The sequence below is a fragment of the Ostrea edulis genome, chromosome 1 (genome assembly GCF_947568905.1).
Source record: "Ostrea edulis chromosome 1, xbOstEdul1.1, whole genome shotgun sequence".
NCBI classification, from domain to species: Eukaryota; Metazoa; Mollusca; class Bivalvia; order Ostreida; family Ostreidae; genus Ostrea; species Ostrea edulis.
Window position 1 is genome coordinate 102,807,920 of NC_079164.1, and position 16,011 is coordinate 102,823,930.

The window sequence follows — 16,011 nt, forward strand, 5'->3', positions numbered from 1 at the left end:
TAGTTTAGGAATCCAGTATAGGTACGGTAACTCATATTCATTCGACCCATTGACTGGAATATTAAATGTGTCTAAAACTGAAGCATGGTTTTGAAGAATTTCGTCTTTTGAAAGGGCAGTTGGAGTATAAGTATGATTACCAAAAGTGGAATTAAAGCCAAGTTCGTTTAAAATACAGTAATATATCGATTATAGATTGCATATTGCTTAACGTGAGGCTCTTGAGAATTTTTCACTCATATGGAGACGTCACCATTGCCGATGAAGGGCTGCTAGGCCTATGCTCGGCGATTACGACCTTTGAGCAGGGAGGGATCTTTATCGTGCCACACCTGCTGTAACACGGGACCTCGGTTTTTGTGGTCTCATCCAAAAGACCTCCCCATTTAGTCGTCTCATACGACAAGCAAGGGGTACTGAGGACCTATTCTGTCCCGGATCCCCACGGAAGCAGCATACATCGTACTCAAAGCATTGGCAATTAAGGAAGTATGCTACACCAGAGAAATTTGATATGGATGAAAAGTGGAGGAAGATATGTACAACAATATTTTGAATTGAAAACATTCAAATTTACTTTATTTAGTCAAATAATGCAGTTTTAGTAGAGCAGGGAGGGATCTTTATCGTGCCACACCTGCTGTGACACGGGACCTCGGTTTTTGCGGTCCATGTTTTAAAAGGAAGTCAGTCATTATTACAATGTAGAGTACATCCTTAAATTTCATTTGTTGATATACCTGAGACAGTTTCATCTTAAATCAGCATCTTTGTATATTGACTTTAATAAACGAGATCTCTAGAGGTCTTTGAAATGCTGTTTACTGATGAGAGTCCGAAATAAGGTAGAATCTTGCCATTAATTAACCCACTGAATACAACTGACCAGCTAAAGAACTATATGCCGCTTATGTTCTTAATCACCAGTTCAACCGATAATAAATCATTTATAATTTAATTTTACTTGCAACACAGAATTTGATTAACTGAACACACCGAAAAAAAAATTAGTTTATATCTAAGAAAAGTCTGACTAAAGCCAGCCCCAACTAATTCACTTCGTTGTGGAGTCTGAAGAACTCTCGTAAGGGTCAATTTCCGAATGACTTTAAAGTCTGCATAGTCATAAGAAACAACTGACTAATCAGATAACGTGTATTAGAAAATCGTCGGTATCTGAAGAAAAATGGCGGATTACAGGCATGCGATCGAACGAGTATCGAAAGAAGCGAAAATAAACATTCTTGAAGAGAAACAAATTGAGATATTGGAGATAATTCTGAACAATAACAACTGTATCGCAATTTTGCCTACCGCATATGGAAAATCTCTGCCATATCAACTTTATTTACCAGTGAATCGGGCTCATGGTGATAGTTGGATGAAGAACAGCAAAGTAATAGTTTGTTGCCCTTTAACTTCAATAATGGAGGACCAAGTGAACAAGTTAAAACAAAGAACATTTGTTTCTGCCGAATGTTTAGGTACGTATTTAATTATTTAAACAAAGGTGTTTACAAGTCTGTTGCATTCGATGTCATGTACTGAGGTGTACTGAATTGTTGAACCCAGGGTTGACGAAAATGTGGTCAGTATGAGTATTGACCGGGCCGGTGCTCAATACTCGTTAAAACAGGTCAATTGAAAATCATTTGGTCATTATAGTCTGTGTTATTAGTTATTTTAAATGGTTAAGTGGCAATTATGGTAAATCTGTACTTCATAACATACACTATCAGTTTATAATATACTTATAAGTCATAATATTAAATAAATAATGTAAATGACTCTGTTGAATTGGGGAATATGTAAATAACTTCTGTTACAGTGGTGACATTGAAATCGATCTTCATGAACAGTGTTGATCCAGTATTTTCACCATGGTTTTCATCTTTAAAAACATTTCTCAATTCCTCTACTAAATCCGTATTTTCAAAGATCCAGGAATTTTTTTCAACGGTACTACTTAGTTCTGGCATGGGTATTTTCTCCTCTGTACTATGAAGCCCAAACTCCAAACAAAAAAGTAAGGAACAACACACAACACATTGCGTCAAATATGGTATATGTAATTTGTAAGCTCTGTAGGGAACAGAGTAAATTCAGGTGACCTACTGCAATTGGTTGTCGTCGTGCGTTAACAATTGAACATATTTAACTTCTTCTTGATAACTACCAGTCCAATTCTGTTCATATTTGGCATGCAGCATCGTTGGGAAAAGGGGGAATTGAAAATTTCAGACCTCCTAGGGCCCTAGGGGCGGGGCAAAAAGTGACCACAATTGACCAATTTTCAAAAATCTTCTATAACAACCGCACACGTGTAAGTAAAACTAAATGCATAGTGATGTAGAACAGGAAGGCCTCTACCAAAATTGTAAATTTCATGATCCCTGGGGTAGGAATTCTGACCCCAGGGCGGGGCTAAACTTGGTATATAGTGTTTATGTGTAAAACACTTAAATAACATCTTCTTTAGTGTTATTGATACTAGATTGAAACTAAATGGATATTTAGAAAAAACAATTAGTCCTTTACCAAAATTGTAAATTTGATGATCCCAGGGGAAGGGGTTTTGGTGTCAGGGTGGGGCCAAAATGGTCATTAATTAAAGGTCAGTTATTAAATGTGTTAACAATAGACATTTTTAATTTCTTCTTGATAACCATCATTCCAATTTTTTTCAAATTTGGTATGAAGCATTTATGGGACAAGGGGAACATAAATTGTAAATTTCAGGATTCTTGGGGGCGGAGCAAAAACTTCCCAAAATAGACAAATTTTCAAAAATCTTCTCTACAACCGCACATGTGTAAGAAAAACTAAATGCCTAGTGATGTAGAGCAGGAAAGCCTCACCCAAAATTGTAAATTTCATGATCCCCGGAGTAGTGGTTTTGACCTCAGGGCGGGGCCAAACTTACTATATAGTGTTTATGTGTATAACACTTAAATAACATCTTCTTTTGTTATTGAAACTAAATGGATATTTAGAAAGAGCAGATAGTCCGTTACCAAAATTGTAAATTTGATGATTCCCAGGGTAGGGGTTCTGATTCCCAGGGTAGGGGTTCTGACCCCAGGGAGGGACCAAACTTAGTATACAGTATCTATCTGATACTGTATAAAATCTAACTGTATACTTAGGAATAGCAGAAAAAGATGTACAAAAAAAATCAATATATGCACCCAAGGGTGCATGAACCGAGTTGCATGGGATACATTGTAAAGTCAGGAATTATTTGGCTTATTTATAATTGTGAAAAACTAATTTGTTTTAAACTTTTCGAGTTACTGTCCAGAAACCATATTTTTCTGAAGTTTTCAATCTATTTTTGGTCACTGTGACCTTGACCTTTGTTCTCCTAAATCAATAGGGGCCTTACTGTGCTGGTATGCAACAATATATTCAAGTTTCAGTTGATTCAAATTAAAATTTTCGAGTTATCCTCCTGAAACCAAATTTTTTTGGAATTTTGAATCTATTTTCGGTCACTGTGACCTTGACCTTTGACCAATTTTCTCCAAAATCAATAGGGGTCTGCCTTACCTGGTACATACCAATATCTTTAAGTATCATTTGATTCGGATTTAAACTTTCTGAGTTATCCGGAAACCAAATTTTTCATAAATTTTCATTCTATTTTCGGTGACCTTGACCTTTGACCATTTTTCTCCACAATTAATAGGGATCTTCTTTACCTGGTACCCAACAATATATCAAAGTTTCATTTGATTAGATTGTAAACGTTTGGAGTTATGATCCGGAAACCAATTGTTGACGCCCGCCCGACCGCATCACCAAACCAATAGCCGAGTTCAACTTCGTTGCAACTCAGCTAAAAATGGTAATTTTACACATCTTGTTTTATACTCTTGCTGAACATTAAGATTTAGCTTAGATATTCAGAACAGGAATTTTTTTTTCTAGATTCCATAGCGCTTAGGAGTAGTGATACTTTTTCACTATAGTATTCAGGTGACCGATAAGGCCTGTGGGCCTCTTATTTAGATGAATCCTCTTAAACTTTCTAGACGAGTACCAGTGTTTGTCATGGATAACAGAGCACACTGGATCCTTTCATCTGTAAGGCGATCACGTAAGGAATTTGTAGAACGTATTTACCACGTTTATGTAAACAACAAATAGGTAATCACTTTTCCCTTAACTAAAGCTGTCATTGAAATGAACTCACACTTGACTGAATATGAGTACATCAATTAGTAGTTTGTAAAATTGAAAAAAAATATGGCTCAAGTTTAAATCACTGGCTAACGGACCACAAGACACGCCTATCTAAAAAGTCCTGATTTTTTATCCAAAGGAAAGGTTGATATCTAATAGGTACACGAATCTTTGGATTTTAATGCACCAATATTTGTACTCATATTTCAAGAATTACCTGTAATTGCAGAATGACACTAATTTCATGATTTACCTTAATGAAAGGTGAAGATAACGAACAGTGATCAATCTCATAACTCCTATAAGCAATACAAAATATATAGTTGGGCAAACACGGACCCCTGGACACACCAGAGGTGGGATCAGGTGCCTAGGAGGAGTAAGCATCCCCTGTCGACCGGTCACACCCGCCGTGAGCCCTATATCCTGATCAATTTCATAGAATCACTATCAGAAGTGTCAAGTGTGCACCTGATTGACATATTATGATGAACACTATATGCATAATTACAGGGTTTCACAATTTTTTCAGCAAGCTTAAACTTTTAAAGTCAAAGGTTGATTTTATTTTCTAATTACTTGCCTCCGAAGAAAACTTCTTCACAATTGTACCATCTTTCATAGGCGCATACTTTTGACAGCCTGATGACATCTTGCGTTCGAGGTGCGAGGTAAATAATCAATAACCCTTGACTTGTGAAAATAGTATATGTGTATGAATAGATTCTATTGAAAGTCATAAATTATACCGAATGGATAGTTAATCTTCCGACATCGATGACATCCCATTAGTATTTAAGATTCAGCCATACATGTTTGAACTTGCCGCTGTGCCAAATCTAAGAGAAATTGCGTTAGCAAACATTAATATTACAACGACATATTAACGGACTCGGACGGAGATCCTGGTTACAGAACGGGTGGAACATTTTGGTAAATATTTATCTTATCATAGAATGACACTTTTCGTTCGCAAACAGTTTGTGTTCCCTTGTAGATCATAACTTGTACAGCAAACTAACAACTCAACTTTATGACAAATGGGATGATTTTAGGTTCTCCATCGTCATCTTCCCATATTTATGAAGCAATATTCCATTATCACCTGCATATGGTAATAATAATCGAATCAACTGATTCGATACACAAGTGCTTGTGCTGCCGATGACCAGGTTTTAAATCGAGGCAGACAACTGACAAAAAAGTTGGTGATACAGGGGTTTCTACAGTCTCGTTTAAAGTCAGCATTTCACAAATTCTATGGTTGTTATAACGATCTAGTTTGCCAATACAACCAATCATTGGGTCAAATGCTGTCTGACGTGTTTCATACCGATTGTTAGGTCGTTCTAGGCACACTGCTTTTGACCATGGATAACTCCGTTTACCTGATTAAGATATAGGGCGCACGGCGGATGTGACCGGTTGACAGGGGATACTTACTCATCCTAGGCACCTGATCCCGCTTCTAATGTGTCCAGGGTCTGTGTTTACTCTATTTTGTATTGCTGATAGGAGTTCTAGATTGATCACTGTTCGTTATCTTCACCTTTCATTCAATGACTACAGTAGTTTTCCTGATGTACTCTTCACTTACTGCTAACACCATGTTGTCAGGCTCCGTGTACTTACTTGCATCTGGTTCAGCTGTCATCTTGGGTCCTGAATTTGCCGGTTACTTTTATCTAATGATTAACATTGTTTCCTCTGGGTAAAATCCTAATGCTGTTAGTGGTAGCAGTACTAGAACGGTCTTACTAGCTTTCACATTTCAATACTGAGTCCCCTAGTAATTTACATGCGCTGTGCCGGCACCCTGCGTCTCAGTACAGACACTGAGAATTTGCGTACTTGAAAACTACTGGGTCCGTCTAGCTTTAGATTCCGGTACCTCCAGACCATATCACTATAAAAAAAAAATAGAAGCAAATATGATCTTTCAACAACTTATTAACATAAAACTAAACTAAATTGCATTAATCTTTCATAATATACACATCATATGGCCGTTCTCTATCAAAGGAATAAAGATGAATGTTTTGGAAGGAATCGGGGGATTTGGTGGAAAGTGAATAAATATTCCCCAAATCATGAATTATAAATTTCCCTCTCTCACCTCACATCTTAAACTGTGATTTGATTAGTTTCAACCTAACTTTGATTCGTATCTTCAGTGTTTTGTCACGATTATCATAAACAATCAACACTTGGTGAAATCTTGGAGTTTGAGGAACACTGGTCTAATCAATAAATAAATGTAAAACTTATACGGTACCAATTGTGATGCACCAGATGCACATTTCGACAATTAATGTCTCTTCAGTGATGTTCAACCGAAATGTTTGAAATCCGAAATAACTATGAAGTTTTAGAGCTAAATATAGCCAAAAACAGCGTGCCAAAAAAAGTGGAGCCAAATTCGTTCAAGGATAAGAGTTATGCATGAGGGAGATAATCCTTAATTTTGAAATGAATTTCTAAATTTTATAACAGCAATTAAATATACATCTGTATTTTCAAGCTAGTAACGAAGTACTTAGCTACTGGGCTGTAGAGACCCTCGGGGACTAACAGTCCACCAGCAGAGGCCTCGACCCAGGGGTCATAATGTAAAACTTATACGGTACCAATTTCGATGCACCAGATGCGCGTTTCGACAAATAATGTCTCTTCAGTGATGCTCAACGAAAATGTTTGAAATCCGAAATAACTATGAAGTTTTAGAGCTAAATAAAGCCAAAAAAGTGGAGCCAAATTCGTCCAAGGATAATACATAATATTAGAACTTATAAAATCTTTTGTCTTAACAAATTTTCTTACATTTCTGCTTTCCATCTTCTCTAAATAAATTTCTTCTCTAATTTGTCTTCCTCTTCCCTCAAATGCTGGGATACAATCTCCCCCAAATAATTCAATGCTGCCTGGTTTTATACTAACCGCGTCCTGAACTACCAGGAGGCGTTTCGTTATTTTTCAGCCAATCAGAACGCTGAATCATATTTCATGCGGTGCGGTCCATGCAGACGAATGGAGGAGTTTGTAAATGAAACTAATTAAATGTTTGTAATTTCTAAGTCAAATGACATGTAAAATTCAAGCGAGTTTAACACATAACACAGAATGTACTCTTCACCGATTTCCTTGATGAAATGGCTTATAGCAAAAGTAAAGTTGAAACATTCATCGGAGATCGAAAGTTGGCGAACGGTCAGTATGAAACATAAGGTAAAATTGTCAACAATGTGTACAAGCATACCACACGAAATTACGTTACATATTGTGCACAGTTAGTAATAATAGATTACATAAATAATATCAACAAGATATTGATTTCCCATTGCATTATAATATATTGTGTTTGAGCGTTTACCACGAAAAATATACAACATGAATACTCGAACATGCACAATCAAACTTCGTGCGTATTTTGAATAATTACTTCATTAGAAATAATTAAATGTTTATCTGATAACTAAATTAACTCATCACTTATATACAAATTATATAGATGAGAATTCGGAGAGGATATTCTTGATAGTCCAGGCACTACAGAGCCCCCAGCTACCAGACTTTGGTCCCCAAAGTTATATGAAATGAAGCATTAAAAAAAACTTGCAAGGTACTTAAGAATTACCTTTTAAAAAATTTTAAAGTTTCAAATATAGTTGATATATAATGAGAGATAAATAATGACGTAAATATGGGTCTTAATGAATTTTTTTTTAGTTTGTCAATATCAAAGTAAAATAAACCTGCATGTGTGATACATATATTGTCATGTCGTATACTCTCTCTCTCTCTCTCTCTCTCTCTCTCTCTCTCTCTCTCTCTCTGAGATATATATAATATGATAGATCAATTCTATCAATACTCAATACAGTTAATACAATACTCAATATAGAAATGAAATTGCAAACATTAAAAAAAAAAAGAGATTTAACATGAGTAATATTAAAACATTACATTCTATACAATATCTTATGGATGTTTACTTTCTAATTAAGTGTTCATGAACTCATTTTCAGCTCATAAATATCGCAATATTGAGAGTCTGAGAAGAATAACACACACTGGTTACATTCAATGGAACATCATTCATTCAAGGTAAGAATTATCAAACAAATAGATTATATGAAACTTTGTTCTACTTTACCAAAACAAATGTATGGCGCATCACATCCAAGAATTTCACTGATTATTCTTCTCCACCGTAGATATTAAATGTATCCTACAGGAATCCTTGGATGAACTAATATACACATATATACAAACCATTCTTTAATTCTATCACTGAATTATGAAAATATTTCACATCTTTGGTATATCTTCTCGTTTTAGGCCATTTTTCACAGATGTTGGCTGATCAGCACCTGATGCATACGTTGTAGAACTGCTGCCTCCAAAGTTGGAATACGGTAAAATCGAGCTTATTTGTCGAAATGCGCATCTGGTGCATCAAAATTGGTACCGTATAAGTTTTACATGTAGAAGTTCAAATAACGCAATATTGTCCTTAGGAAGGCTCTCTATGTCTTCCATATGAGCACCATTTTTTAAGTGGTTGAGAATGTGCTGAAAATGTCGAGGATCCCCATCGAAATATACTTCCCAGTATAAGTTGTGGTCAACGAAGACTGTGGTTTGTAAATCTCGGCCAGAAGTGTGGATGGGTCTTGAAGTAGAATATTTTTGGTTATTACGAAAAGAGTTCCAGAAATTAATAATGATACGCGATTGTTCTTTTGTTCTTCTAGTTGATTCAAGGTTGGAGTCTGAATCGTAAGGCCCACAAGTGGTCTGGTTGAAAGATTGTAGGTTTGCTGTGTTGAGTAGGTTTAGTGTGGTTTACTGGAGGGCAGTTTGGTTCGTTGTTGTTCTGGTCCTGTTTAGGCAGACTAGAATTCCTATCTGAATAGGATTGATGTGGTGAGCAGTCTGCAGTTTCCATGGATGTCATGATGTCCTCAAGATTTTCAACAGCCTGGAAAGTTTCTTCAGACTGAGGCAGAGTGAGAGATGGAGATCTGTTAGAGTTTGGTGACTGGTGATGGTATACGGTACCAATTTTGATGCACCAGATGCGCATTTCGACAAATAATGTCTCTTCAGTGATGCTCAACCGAAATGTTTGAAATCCGAAATAACTATGAAGTTTTAAAGCTAAATATAGCCAAAAACAGCGTGCCAAAAAAGTGGAGCCAAATTCGTCCAAGGATAAGAGCTATGCATGAGGGAGATAATCCTTAATTTTGAAATAATCGAGTTTTAAATGTCCTTTTACGAGACCGTCCTCTAGCTGGAGTGTTTCCGAAACAGGTCCAACTGGTGCATCCAGTTCAATGTCAGAAATGTCTTCTAGACCGTCAAGTTTCTCCTCTGCTCTTAAATCAGACTCCAGTGTATCACTTCTTTCTTTTGCTAGTTCTTTCGACATTCTCGCAAGTCCTGTGATTTTCCTTAGGCTCATTGCTGATGTTTCTTCTGCTTTCAATTACTTTATCTATTCCTTCTTTTCTTCTCTTTTCCACGTTTCTCCCCCATCGTTTCGTCTGCTTCATCTTTCCTTGCTTTTCTCCTCTTTGCCACTGATGTTTCTTTTCGCCATTCTCAGTCCAAACTCCTCCATCTTTGACAATCAGTTTATTCAGCATTGTCCTTTCGCAGTCTCGATATTTAGCGAAACCTTCATCACCTCTGCATCCATCTGGAGAGACGATATCGAAATCCTGAAGTTTAATTTCAGGCTTCTTATATCTATGGTTGTAGTTCCGACGCGTAAAACTTCTATTGCAGCCCTTACATATATACGTAAATCCCGAATGATACTCTTGTACATGATGTTGCACCACATTTTCTCTTGAATAACTTATTCTACATAAGGAGCAGCTCCAGGTTTGATGATGATCCTGTGAACAAAGTCATGAATTAATTCATATTTGATAAAACTAACCTAGCTTGTCTCCCTCTAGGTACCTTTTTAGCCTATCATGATGAACTACTTTTGCATTGCTCTTAGGATTTGTTTGAATATTACATCATTGATTTTCTTAAGGATAACATATGGTCCTGTCCAAGGTCAGTTTCTTATTTCCTCTCGTTCTTTTAGGTTTATACACATGTACAACCACACAAGTTCTCCTTCACAGTAAGTATTTTGCTTTTTCTTATGATCATATTGTCTCTTGTACATCACTAGAAAATTTCAAGTTCTCTCGTGCCAACTCATGAGAGTTCGTCAATTTTCTCTGACAACTCGTACATATGCATAAGATATATTGCACTCAATCTCACTCTCAGGCTTTCCTAACACAAGGTCAAGAGGAAGATTCATATTCCTTCCATACATTATCTGACTAGGAGTAAACCCAGCCAAATTTGCACAGAACTGTTATAAGCCATGGTAACTAATGGTAAAAATTTATCACAGCCAGTTCTGTTATTATATACATATGCAGACAACATGTTTTGTATCGTGCGATTAGCTCTTTCAACAAGTCCGTCTGATTGAGGACGATAAGCTGTCGTCATTGTCTTTTCACAGCTCAAAACTTTACACATTTCTTTGAACATTTGGGACTCAAAATTGGTGCCTTGGTCAGTATGGACCATTCTTGGTACACCAAACTTAGTTACATAGTGATCCACAAATTTCCTAGCGACTGTCTCAGCTTCCTGATTCTTAACAAATATGGCTTCTACTCACTTAGCGAAGTAGTCACAAATCACAAGGACATATTTGTTTCTTTTCTTAGTTCTTAGTAATGGACCAAAAATATCAAGAGCCACTCTTTCTAAAGGTACTCCGACATTGTAAAGTTTCATAGCTGATTTTGGTTTCTATGTGGGGATTTCCTTGAGGCACATATATCACATTTCTTACACCATTCATCTACATCTCTGGACAATCCATACCAGAAAAAGCTCATCTTTACTCTTTGAACAGTTTTCTTAATTCCAAGATGTCCTGATGTGGGAACATTGTGTAATTCTTTCAAGACAAAATTTCTAAGCTCCTTTGGTATGACCATGTGTAGGTCGACTTTTTCACTTATCTGATCTTCCCTTTTTCTGTACAATACACCATCTTGTACAATAAGTAAATCAAAAATATATTCCAATAAAACTTAAGCTCTACACCATACTTAGCAATCCCTTTCCGATCTGGTTTATGACCTTTCTCTTTCTATTGAATAAGTAGAGATACATATTTGTCTGATCTTTGTAATCTTTTTAAAAGTTTAATATCTATGTTTTCTTTCTTTTTAGTTTCGACTTTGTCATCCCCCCTTTGTTTACCTGACCTTAATACATTTACATTTGTGTCACCATCTGAACTACCATTCAAGGTGCACCTAGCCTGTAATATTTCATTCCCATCTACAGAGTTTTTATTCCTACTTTTCACTTTAGTGTTGCCAGTATTTGCAACTCCGGAAATGCAACTCTTTAGTGATTTTACTCTATTCTCATTAAAAACATTTAAATCGTTTTCTTGGTATTTTCTACCTATTCTCTCCATGTAAACAGTATTGCTGTTGCCAATGTGTTCATCAGTGGAACTACCAGTGCTCGAAGCACTGCCAAAGATGGTTACATCGGAATTTCCAACATTCATCAACTGCTTATCTTTCTCGTTTTCAAGCATCTCACTTGATTTAACTCTTTCATTGCTAGTTTCATATCTTAGGTCAGTGTCCTTATCTACAGTCACAACATTGTCAACATTATAATCAATGGAACTACCAATGCTTGCAGCATCGCCAATGATTGGTATATTGGTCTCCCCAATGTGTAAAGACTGAATTTCTCCCTTCTTCTCGAAACTTATACTAGCTGACCCTAGTACTTTGCTACATAGAACTTTCTCTACTTCTGAATGTTTCAATTCTGAATGCTCATTTTCATGTCTAAGTCTACTCGGTCACAATGTTTACATTGTTTATCTATGCATGGTCTTCTCGACAAGGCGTCTGCATTGTTATGAATGCGTCCAGCTCTATGCTGTATGGTGAAATCATATGTTGATACATGTAGCAACTCTAGCCACCTGGCTATTTGTCCTTCTGGTCTTTTGAAATTGAATAACCACCTCAAAGCACCATGATCGCTTCTGACTAAAAAATGTTGACCATATAAATCATGGAAAGCTTTTATGTCTGATACAATTGCCAGTAGTTCTCGTCTTGTCACGCAATAATGTCTCTCGGATTTATACAAACACTTGCTAAAATATGAAATTACTTTTTCTACTCCGTCCTGTACTTGTGAAATTACACAACCCATCCCAACATTGCTAGCATCCGCATCTATCACAAAATTACCTTCTTGACTTGGAAAGGATAAAATTTGTGCACTAACAAGTGCAGTCTTAAGTGTGTTAAATGAATCTTCACACTCTTTTGTCCACTTAAACTCGGCTGATTGCAATAGTTGAAAAATGCTTCACAAATCTCCTGTAATATGAGCATAGTCCTAGAAAGCTTCAAAATTCTTTTATAGTTTTTGGTACTGGCCATTTCTCAACATGCAAGGTGAAGATAACGAACAGTGGTCAATCTCATAACTCCTATAAGCAATACAAAATAGATAGTTGGGCAAACACGGACCCCAGGACACACCAGGGGTGGAATCAGGTGCCTAGGAGGAGTAAGCATCCCCTGTTGACCGGTCACACCCGCCTTGAGCCCTACATCCTGATCAGGTAAACGGAGTTATCCGCAGTCAAAATCAGTTTGCCAAGAACGGCTTAACAATCGGTATGAAACACGTCAGACAGCATTTGACTCAATGATATGTTGTATTGACGAACTAGATCGTTATAACGACCATAGCATTTGCGAAATGCTGACTTCAATCGAGACTGTTGAAACCCCTGTACCTCTCTTTTTTTTTGGGGGGGGGGGGGGGGGTCAGTATTCACGCCCTGTTCAGTTATGACATGTCCTAGAAAAGACACTTCCTTTCTGAGTAACTTACACTTAGCTGGATTCAACTTAAGATTTGCGTCTTTCAATCTCTCAAAAACTTCTCTTAGATTCTCAATAGATTGATGAAACTGTTTAGAATACACAATTATATCATCAATATACACAAGATGCCTAGACCAAGTAAGTCTTTAAAGAACCCTTTCTACCAGCCTTTCAGATGTGGCTGGCAAGTTGCACAGACCAAAGGGCATTACAGTGAATTGCCATAATCCACTGCCTTGTATTGAAAACGCAGTCTTAGGTCTATCTGACTGAGGAACACCTACTTGCCAAAATCCTGCTTTTAAGTCAAGAGTACTGAACCCCTGAGCTCCTGAAAGTGCATCTAAAGTATCGTCAATTCTTGGCAATGGTTGACTATCTTTCTTTGTGCATTCATTAAGTTTTCTGTAATCACAACAGAATCTGCGAGTTGCACAGACCAAAGGGCATTACAGTGAATTGCCATAATCCACTGCCTTGTATTGAAAACGCAGTCTTAGGTCTATCTGACTGAGCAACACCTACTTGCCAAAATCCTGCTTTTAAGTCAAGAGTACTGAACCCATGAGCTCCTGAAAGTGCATCTAAAGTATCGTCATTTCTTGGCAATGGTTGACTATCTTTCTTTGTGCATTCATTAAGTTTTCTGTAATCACAACAGAATCTTATTAACCCATCTGATTTTGTTACCATTAAGATTGGACTACTCCAGGGACTATGTGAAGGTTTGATTATGCCTCTCTTTGCCATATTCTACTATCTCCTTTTCTGCTGCTTTCCGCTTAGCTAGGGGTATTCTATATGGTGGTAACCGAAATGGTTTTCTATCGCCAGTATCTATGGTGAGAATAAATCAGAATATTCACAAAGTAGATTTCGTAATAATTGCAATTTCTGGTCAACTTCTAGGTCTTTAACTCTTTCATCATATAAAGTTTTCAAGTGTAAGGGTATTTTTTGTTCTTATTCTACCATCACATGACACTTTACCAACTGTTTTCTCTTCACATATGAGAGCATTCTCACTTGTTGCAATCACCGTATCTTTATGAAGCTTTTTTGCTTCAGTACCAAAGTTTGCAATTCTAAGAGGTATATATTCACTATTCACATCAATTAACTCTTTCGCAACGAGTAACTCATATTTTCCCATGAACTATGGCATAGTCTCTACTATTTAGTCCTTTAACAATCATTTCCGTTTCTGCTGGAATGTTTACGTTTTCTTTGAGAAGAATGAGACAACAGAATTTGTTTCATTTAACAATGAGACAACAGAAGTTTGTTTCATTTAACAAGGCTTGTACAAGAGGTATTTTCTCTCCCCTCTCTTACCGCCGCGGTGGCCTAGAGGTTAGAGCGTTCGCCCCGCATGCGGAAGGCCGAGGTTCGAATTCCGGCCGCGACAGACCTAAGTCGTTAAAATAGGTAGTGACATTTCCATCGCCAAACGCTCGGCATCAGGTGTAAATGTCACGGGTCCTCGTAGATGACATTAAAAACGGATGTCCAGTGTCGCGGTAGGTGTGGCACGCTAAAAAACCCTCACTGCTAAATGGCCGTAAGCGCCGAGCATAGACCTAAATTTGAAGCCCTTCACCAGTCTTGGTGACGTCTCCATATGAGTGAAAAATTCTCGAGCGAGACGTTAAGCAAGATACAATCAATCTCTCCCCTCACAATCAAACAACCCATACTAAATGATATATCACAATTATCTTGTACCAAGAAATCTCCTAAAATCCCTTCATCATCTATATTAGCAATTAGCATTCTTTTGCTCTTTTTCGATTTTTCAAAGTTTTAATTTCGTTTTTATTTTTCCATAAAATGGAGCTGTTACTTATCTCATGTTCACTGGATTTTAAACCGTATCTTTTAATGACAAATTTTTGTCAAAGAATTTCTTGCTCAGAATTGTGACCTTTGATCCCGTTCAATTCTCACAGGAGTACTATATGCTGGCCTCAAACTTCGAGGTTCATATAGATATTCATGAAAATTGATATGTCTCTCTGACATTCGATCATTGCTTCTACTTTCTCTCGCAAATGCATCCATTTCTTCCTCATTATTTCCACCCCTATCATCATCTAAATTTTGATTTCTCATATGACCTCTTTGAAATTCTCTATGCACATTGTCATATGAGCGATCTCTCATCCTTTCATGCAAACTTTCAATATCTCTTTTCATTTCATGCATTTGTTTCTCAACACTAGTACTAAGGTCTCTTTTCATGTCATACATTTGTTTGTCAACCCTAGCACTTAGTATTTCAAAATTTTGCATATTTTCTGATCTGAATTCATTCATAAGTCTTCTCATAGTATGTTCCATTGAACAAAAGTAGATGCATCACCACTACTTGCATTGTTTTGATTCTCTTCAATTGCCTCTCTTTGTTTGAAAGTCACAACATGGGACTCATCCATGTTACTTGCATCATCCATCCTCTTATTTCACTTCAATTCTTTTCTAAAAACAATTTTAATATATAATCTGAAGATGCCAACAAAAGCTAGAATAATTTATATTCTTCTCTTTTTCAGATCATCCAAAAACGTAGTCCAAAGAATAGCATTTCCCAAGATTCGCAGAGTTTATTTTCACCAATAAAATCTTTACTTCAAATTCTATTCATTCATTTTTGTTCTTCTCTGAATGCACTGTTGAAATTTAGTTTGATGTAGAATTTAGAAAATTTCCAATATCTGATCAAAATTTCAAAGTCATTTCATTTTCCATTGTTCTACAGGGATACAATATAATTTTGTATGATGCCACCAAAAATTCTTCTGTGCCGGCACCCTGCGTCACAGTACAGACACTGAGAATTTGCGTACTTGAAAAGCAC

The 16,011-nt window shown here is 36.7% G+C and overlaps 1 long non-coding RNA gene across 2 annotated transcripts; it reads left to right on the forward strand.

Moving 5' to 3' along the window:
• The first annotated feature begins 7,545 nt into the window (after positions 1-7,545).
• LOC125668730 (uncharacterized) lies at positions 7,546-15,793 on the forward strand. 2 transcript variants are annotated; one of them, XR_008796246.1, is made up of 5 exons: positions 7,546-7,804; positions 8,211-8,289; positions 8,524-8,600; positions 10,292-10,330; positions 15,707-15,793. It is a non-coding gene; the product is annotated as an uncharacterized LOC125668730 (long non-coding RNA). The 2 variants fall into 2 exon arrangements; XR_008796247.1 differs by lacking the exon at positions 10,292-10,330 and having other exon boundaries at positions 15,707-15,788.
• Positions 15,794-16,011: the final 218 nt, after the last annotated feature.